General features: G+C 41.3%; 1 long non-coding RNA gene across 1 annotated transcript in view; it reads right to left on the bottom strand.

Moving 5' to 3' along the window:
* Positions 1 to 429, bottom strand: part of LOC109928499 — a 24,542-nt gene extending 24,113 nt beyond the window's left edge. Inside the window, exon 1 of the long non-coding RNA XR_007264284.1 lies at positions 322 to 429. This is a non-coding gene — a long non-coding RNA (uncharacterized LOC109928499). The remainder of the gene's footprint in view (positions 1 to 321) is intronic.
* Positions 430 to 6,464: the final 6,035 nt, after the last annotated feature.

Below are 6,464 nucleotides of genomic sequence, written 5' to 3'. Positions count from 1 at the left end.
CTAGACCCTTCATCAGAAGGGTCTGATGAAGGGTCTAGGCCCGAAACGTCAGCCTTTCTGCTCCTATGATGCTGCTTGGCCTGCTGTGTTCATCCAGCTCTGCACCTTGTTGTCTCGGATTCTCCAGCATCTGCAGTTCCTACTATCTCTGACATTGGTATCTAGTGTCTTGCTGCAATATTATCATCAAGATGCTAGAGCTGAAAGCCAGGACAGGCATAAAACACAACCAGGGTCAGATCCCTTCCTGTAAAATTGAGATGGAGCAAACAAGCAACAATTATTCTGAGGTCAAAGTGCACACATAGACAGTGTGTGTACCTGGAATGCGGCGAACGTGCCAGTCCCCACTGAAGGCATTTCAGTGAGGGCATGCTGTCTGCAAAACTGGAGCGGCCTAACCTCAGAGATCTGGGCACAGAACAATCTGAAAGAGAAGAACACAATGAGATGAAGTGCAGGACAAAGAGGATAATGCTAAAACCAGATGGACAGAATGAAACAACCTACAATAGCTCACAGAGTCTCACCCCATATAGAACCAAAATTCCAGCCTTGAGCTGATCAAATATCAAACTCCTAGCAGCTATACATGACATCAGAAATTCAAACTGAATTCTCAGTCAAAGGCCTGGGCTTTGTTGCCTCATGCAGGTTAGGATTGCACTTGGAAAACTAAAAAAAGCATGCTCTTGCACCAAGTGAATTTCAACTTTGATAAGCACGACAGGTACCAGCAGTGCACAGCTTGTCCACTACAGAGTGCCCATTACATAGTGCCTCAAATTTAATGTATCTTTTAAAGAAAGCAGCGAACGAAATCGTTTTACAGATAGATTCCTAGTGATGCATGAAGTAAAGCTTTAAATAGCATACTGTAAGAAGCACAAAGCTATTCTTGCCATTAGGATTTCAGTAAAGTGTATTAGCACTTGTGAACTTTTTAATACTGTGCCCAATTGAACTGTGAAAAACACCACTAGTTCAATTATAGATTTTGGTCATTTCAAACTTGGGTTATGCCTGCAGAGTGCCTTGAGCTGTGTAATTTACACTGAACGTTTGCGGGGAGAAGCAGCAGTGTATAGACTTCTTTCATTGGTACTTGGACCGCATTTAAGAACTGGCATACATGAAGCACATTAGCTTCAGGTGCACTGATTTTTTTTACACAATAGTGATAGTTACGTCTGCCCAGGGTCACTTGCTGCCCCTTTCTGTGTCTGTTCACGGGTTGCCTATCCACCTGTGGGTGGCTGACAGAACTGGAAAACAAAGTCACTCTCTTTTACTTGCAGCAAGAGACCGTTAGTATAAATGAGGAGACTCTAAGCTTATAAAGTGAGAGTTCACAAATAACAGTTTTATTTCTAAAGTATTAAATCTCCTCCCCAGAAATACCCAGCTTCAAATACCAAATGCATGTCAAATTAGCCATGATCTTATTCAGTGATGGAGCAGGTGAGGGGCTGAATGGCCTACTCTTGCTCCAATTTCTTATGGTCTGATAACCCTTAATTCCCCTACCCAATAAGAATCTATCCATCACTGCCTAAAAAATATACAACAACCTCACCTCTAATGCCTTCTGAGGCAGAGCGTTCCAAAGTCTCACAACTATCAGGGAAAAAAAAACTCATCTCTATCCCAAAAGGGAGACCCTTAATTTTCAAATAGTACCTCCTGGCCTTGGACTCACCCACGAGAGGAAACATCACTTCCACATCCATTATTTATTTATTTATTTTTCTAATTTGTTCCTAAGAACCTATATCTAGGTATCTTTGTATCTAAGATGGTGCCATATGTGGTGACTGTGGACTTTTCACTGCACTCATATGAGTACATGACAATTAACCTAATTTTAATTCTAACTTTGTCACGACAATTCAGAATCTTAAGCACTTCAATCAAATCACCCCTCACTTTGCTAAGCTTCAGCAAAAACAAGGTCAGTGTGTTTAACATTTCCTCATAAAACAACTCACACTTTCCAGGCAATCTTGTAAGCCTCCTCTGAACCACATCCAACATACTTATAACCTTCTATGAACAAGGAGACAAAACTGTATGCAGCATTCAGGATGTGATCTCACCAATGCCATGTAACTGAAGCATAACATCCTTACTTTTATATTCAATTCCTCTTATAATAAAAGGATCGCACTCCATTAGCCTTCTGAGTATGCAGATACCAAAGCAATTAAGATACAGAGCCCCATTCCATCATTGTGTGGAGTCTCTCAGGCTCAGAGCCCTGTCCCATCACTGTGTGGGAAAATCACAGACACACACTTTGCTAAATCATTTAGAATAATCACAGGTTACAGTCTATGTTCTATCAGCATGCGGGGAAATCAGACACAGGCCCACACCCTATCACATGGGGAAAATTGCAGACACAGAAGCTTATCCCGTCACTGTGTGGGGGACATCACCGGTTCACAAAGCCTCAACTCATCACCATGTGAAGATATTTAGGGACACACATCCGTCCCAAATAGTACTGCTGACATAGGGAAATCAGAGTTGCTGACCATGCTCCAGAAGCATATGGGAAAACTGCGGGTGTCGATCCCATTACTTTGAGCTGTAGTCCATTGGAATGCTGATGCCTCGCCCTGAAATGAGTATTGATTGAGACTATAGGCTTAGACAAAAAAGACTAGTCCAGATACACTACTATGAAATATTTCCCAATAGATTAAGCAGGCCTGCTGATATTACAAAGAGCTGTAAAACCACAATTGCAGTTGATATAAAAAAGTTTAACCAATAAAATTCCCAATGAACTTTCAACATTTCTGATAAATGTACAAATAAGGTGGCAATGATACTGCTGAAAAATTTGGCAACAAATATTCAGCAAACAGTCTTTTGCTGCCTTTTTTTCTTTTTCCCCCCATTCAGTCTGGATATAGTGTGCGTCAATTCATCACTGACAGGGAACATTCATCAGCACAAAAGATCTGCAGTATTTTTCCAGCTAATAATTAGCTACTCATCTTAACTTCCAAACTCCATTCACACTTCTTTGAAGACAGCTGTCTTGAGTCGGAAAGCCACCAGACATGGGAGAGTAATCAGCAGTAAAAACCAACCATCACCAACATAATAGAATTTCAACATGTACCATGTATGCAAATACAGGTGTTTGCAGGGATGGAGATTTGCAGTAATAACAAGCGGAGGAAACTTTCCACTCATGCAAAACCACACGCAAGGAGCATGTGTTGATCAAATGCAGTCATCGGTCCAATAGAGCAGTCATACCTCTCAATGGCTGGTGTGCTGCCAACTGAGCTGGTCACAGTTGAGCAGAGAGATGTTAGTTTAGAGCTCTGCTGTATGTTGGAGGGTTCCTCAGGAGCAGGAGACACATGTGCATCAGATGTGTAGACATCTGTCTGCAGTGAGGAGTGGAACAGTTTCAGGTTTAAACTCAGACAAGGGACCAACTATGTCAAAATTAGTGAGTAGATCGGGAAAGCTCAGACGTTACTGGACTTGGAATCCAGAGAATGGGAGTTCAAATCCCAGCACGGCAGTTTGAGAATTTTAATTTAGTTTAAAATCTGGAAGTAAGAAGCTGATCTTAGTAAAAGTGACCACAAAGCTGTCAGACTGTCATAAAAAGTCCAATGGTTCACTAATGCCCTTTAGGAAAGGAAGCCTGCTGTTTTTACTCGAATTTGGTTTAGAGCCAATGTTCCTTCTAAGCTGCTGGCTGCAAGAACACAGCCACTGAGGGTCTGCACATGGCAATTGGTGTACTGCAGCATTAACTCCCGGTTATAGAAGTCGTTGTCGTGCACAGATTTCAGAGGTCCACGCAGTAAAAAGACAATTAGCAAGTACACTGTTTAGGACTTTAGGTGACTTCAGACTTGCACAACATTGTTGACTCTTAACTGCCTTCTGAAGAGCACCAGCTAGTTACGCACTTTGTATTAATAGGGATGGTGAATAAACGTCAGTGAAGCCCACACCCAAAAAGCAAATTTCAAACACCTCACGTTTCACGCAAATCTATTTGAACCATTGAAATAAGCATATGTATCCTGATTGATTTTGTCCTTCCAAACATTGATGTTGTCTGTTGAGACAGCATTTGACCTGTGCAATGCTGAAATGATATATTAGCAGCACCAAAGTGCATAACAAGTCCATTAAGGAAAAAAAATTCTTGCATTTCTATGATATCTTTCAAAAACATAGGACTTCCCACAGCACTACAGATCGGTGGTAAAGTGGACAATGAAGAAGGTTATCTAACAGTACAATGGGATCTTGATTAAGTTCGCCAGTGGACCAAGCAATGGCAGATGGAGTTTAATTTAGATAAATGTGAGGTGTTGCATTTTGGTAAGACTTACACAGTTAATAGTAGGGCCCTGGGAGTGTTGTCGAACAGAGAGATCTAGGAGCGCAAGTACGTAGGTTCTTGAAAGTGGTGTCACAGGTAGACAGGGTGGTGAAGGCAGCATTCGGCACGTTTACCTTCTGAGTACCGGAGTTAGGACATCATGTTATGGCTGTACAAGACATTGGTAAGGCCACATTTGGAGCACTGTGTACAATTCTAGTCATCTTGCTATAGGAAGGATGTTACTAAACTGGAAAGGATGCAAAAAAGATTTACAAGGATGTTACTGAGACTGGAGGGTTTGAGTTATAGGGACAGGCTTGGACTTGTTTCCACTAAAGCGTAGGAGGCTGACGTCTATAAAATCATGAAGGATACAGATAAGGTGAAGAGCCAAGCTGTTTTCTCCAGGGCAGGTGAGTCCAAACTAGAGGGCTGTTGCATAGATGGAACAAGTTGCCAGAGGGAAGTGGTAGAGGTGATTATAATACAATATTTAAAAGACATTTGGACAGGTACATGGATAGGAAAGGTTTAGAGATATATGGGCCAAATGCAGGCAAATGGCACTCGTTCAGTTTAGGAAACCAAGTCGCATGCATGAGTTGGGCGAAGGGGTCTGTTTCATTCCGAATGACTCTATCCATTTAAACAGGCACATGGAGCCTTAACTTAATAATGCATTCAAAGGGTGAATGCTCCAGCATTGCAGCACTTCCTTTGAAATGCAAAAGTGTACCAACACCAAAGTGCTCAAGTCAGATCCTAAATGAATGACTTCTGAATTAGAGCTGAGTGAATCTCAAACTGGGTGAAGGCTAACTTGTCGGCAAGAAATCAAAGGGTTCAAACTGCAGTCATACGCCAGGCCCTAGACCGAGGGAACAGCCTAGTCATATTATCACTGGACTATTAATCCAGCTATTGAATTTGAATTCAACACAAAATTGCGACTAAGAGTCTAATGATGACCAATAAACCATTGCCGATTTATGGAAAAGCCCGTCTGCTTCACTAATGTCTTTTATGGAAGGAAATCTGCCATCCTCACCCAATCTGGCCTACACGGAACTCCAGACCCACAGCAATGTGGTCGACTTTCAATTGCCCTCTGGACAATTCAAATGGCAATAAATACTGGCCTAGCCAGCGACATCTATGTTGAATGAATTTTAAAAAAACTTTTGCCAATTTTGCAGTTTGGAGGGGATGTTGCAAGAGCTACTTCAAAGGCAGCCACAGAGAACCATGCATATCAGAGTAATATGCCAGGACTCCATGGAATACTTAGCCAATGACATTTAGAACAAGATACTTATATGAATTAGGAGCAATTAGGCCAATCAGCCCCTGGGGCCAGCTCCAATAAGATCATGGTTGATCCAATTCTTCTACATTCCCACCTATCCCCAATAATTTTTCATCCCAGGATTTATCAATTTCTATCTTAAAAGTTTTCAATTACATTCTGCTCATAGGTGGTGGAAGCAGAGTTCCAAAGATTCACAACCCTCTGAAAAAAAAACTGTCCTCATCTCTGTAGTAAAAAAAACCCTTGAGGATCTTATATGCTTCAATCAAATCACCTTTGACCTTTCTAAACTCCAGTGACACAAGCCTAGCTTATCAAACCATACAAGACAACCCTTCTGCACCCACCCCATTCCAGGGATTAGTCTAGTGAACCTTCTCCGAACTGTTTCCAATGTATTTATATCCTTCCTTAAATACGGAGACTAATACTATAAACAGTACTCTAGATGTGATCTCACCAATGCCCTGCATGACTGAAACATAATTGTGTTCAATTCCCCTCGCTATAAATTATAACATGCTGTAAACTTTCCTAGTGATCTGATATATCTGCATACTGACCTCTTATAATTCAAGCACTGAGATAACAAGATCCCTATGTATCTCAGAATGCTGCAATCTCTCAACTTTTAAACAATTTTTTGATCTTTCTGGTAAGATGGACAATTTCACATTTTCTCACACTATACTCCATTTGCTAGATCTTTGTCCACTCAATTATTTGTGTTTCCTTCGTAGATCTTTGCCCACTCAATTATTTGCGTTTCCTTCATGGCTTTTTTTA

This window comes from Rhincodon typus, chromosome 20 (assembly GCF_021869965.1).
Source record: "Rhincodon typus isolate 14 chromosome 20, sRhiTyp1.1, whole genome shotgun sequence".
NCBI lineage: Eukaryota > Metazoa > Chordata > Chondrichthyes > Orectolobiformes > Rhincodontidae > Rhincodon > Rhincodon typus.
The sequence above is the reverse complement of the archived record's forward strand: the minus strand, read 5'-3'. Positions and strand labels throughout refer to the sequence as shown.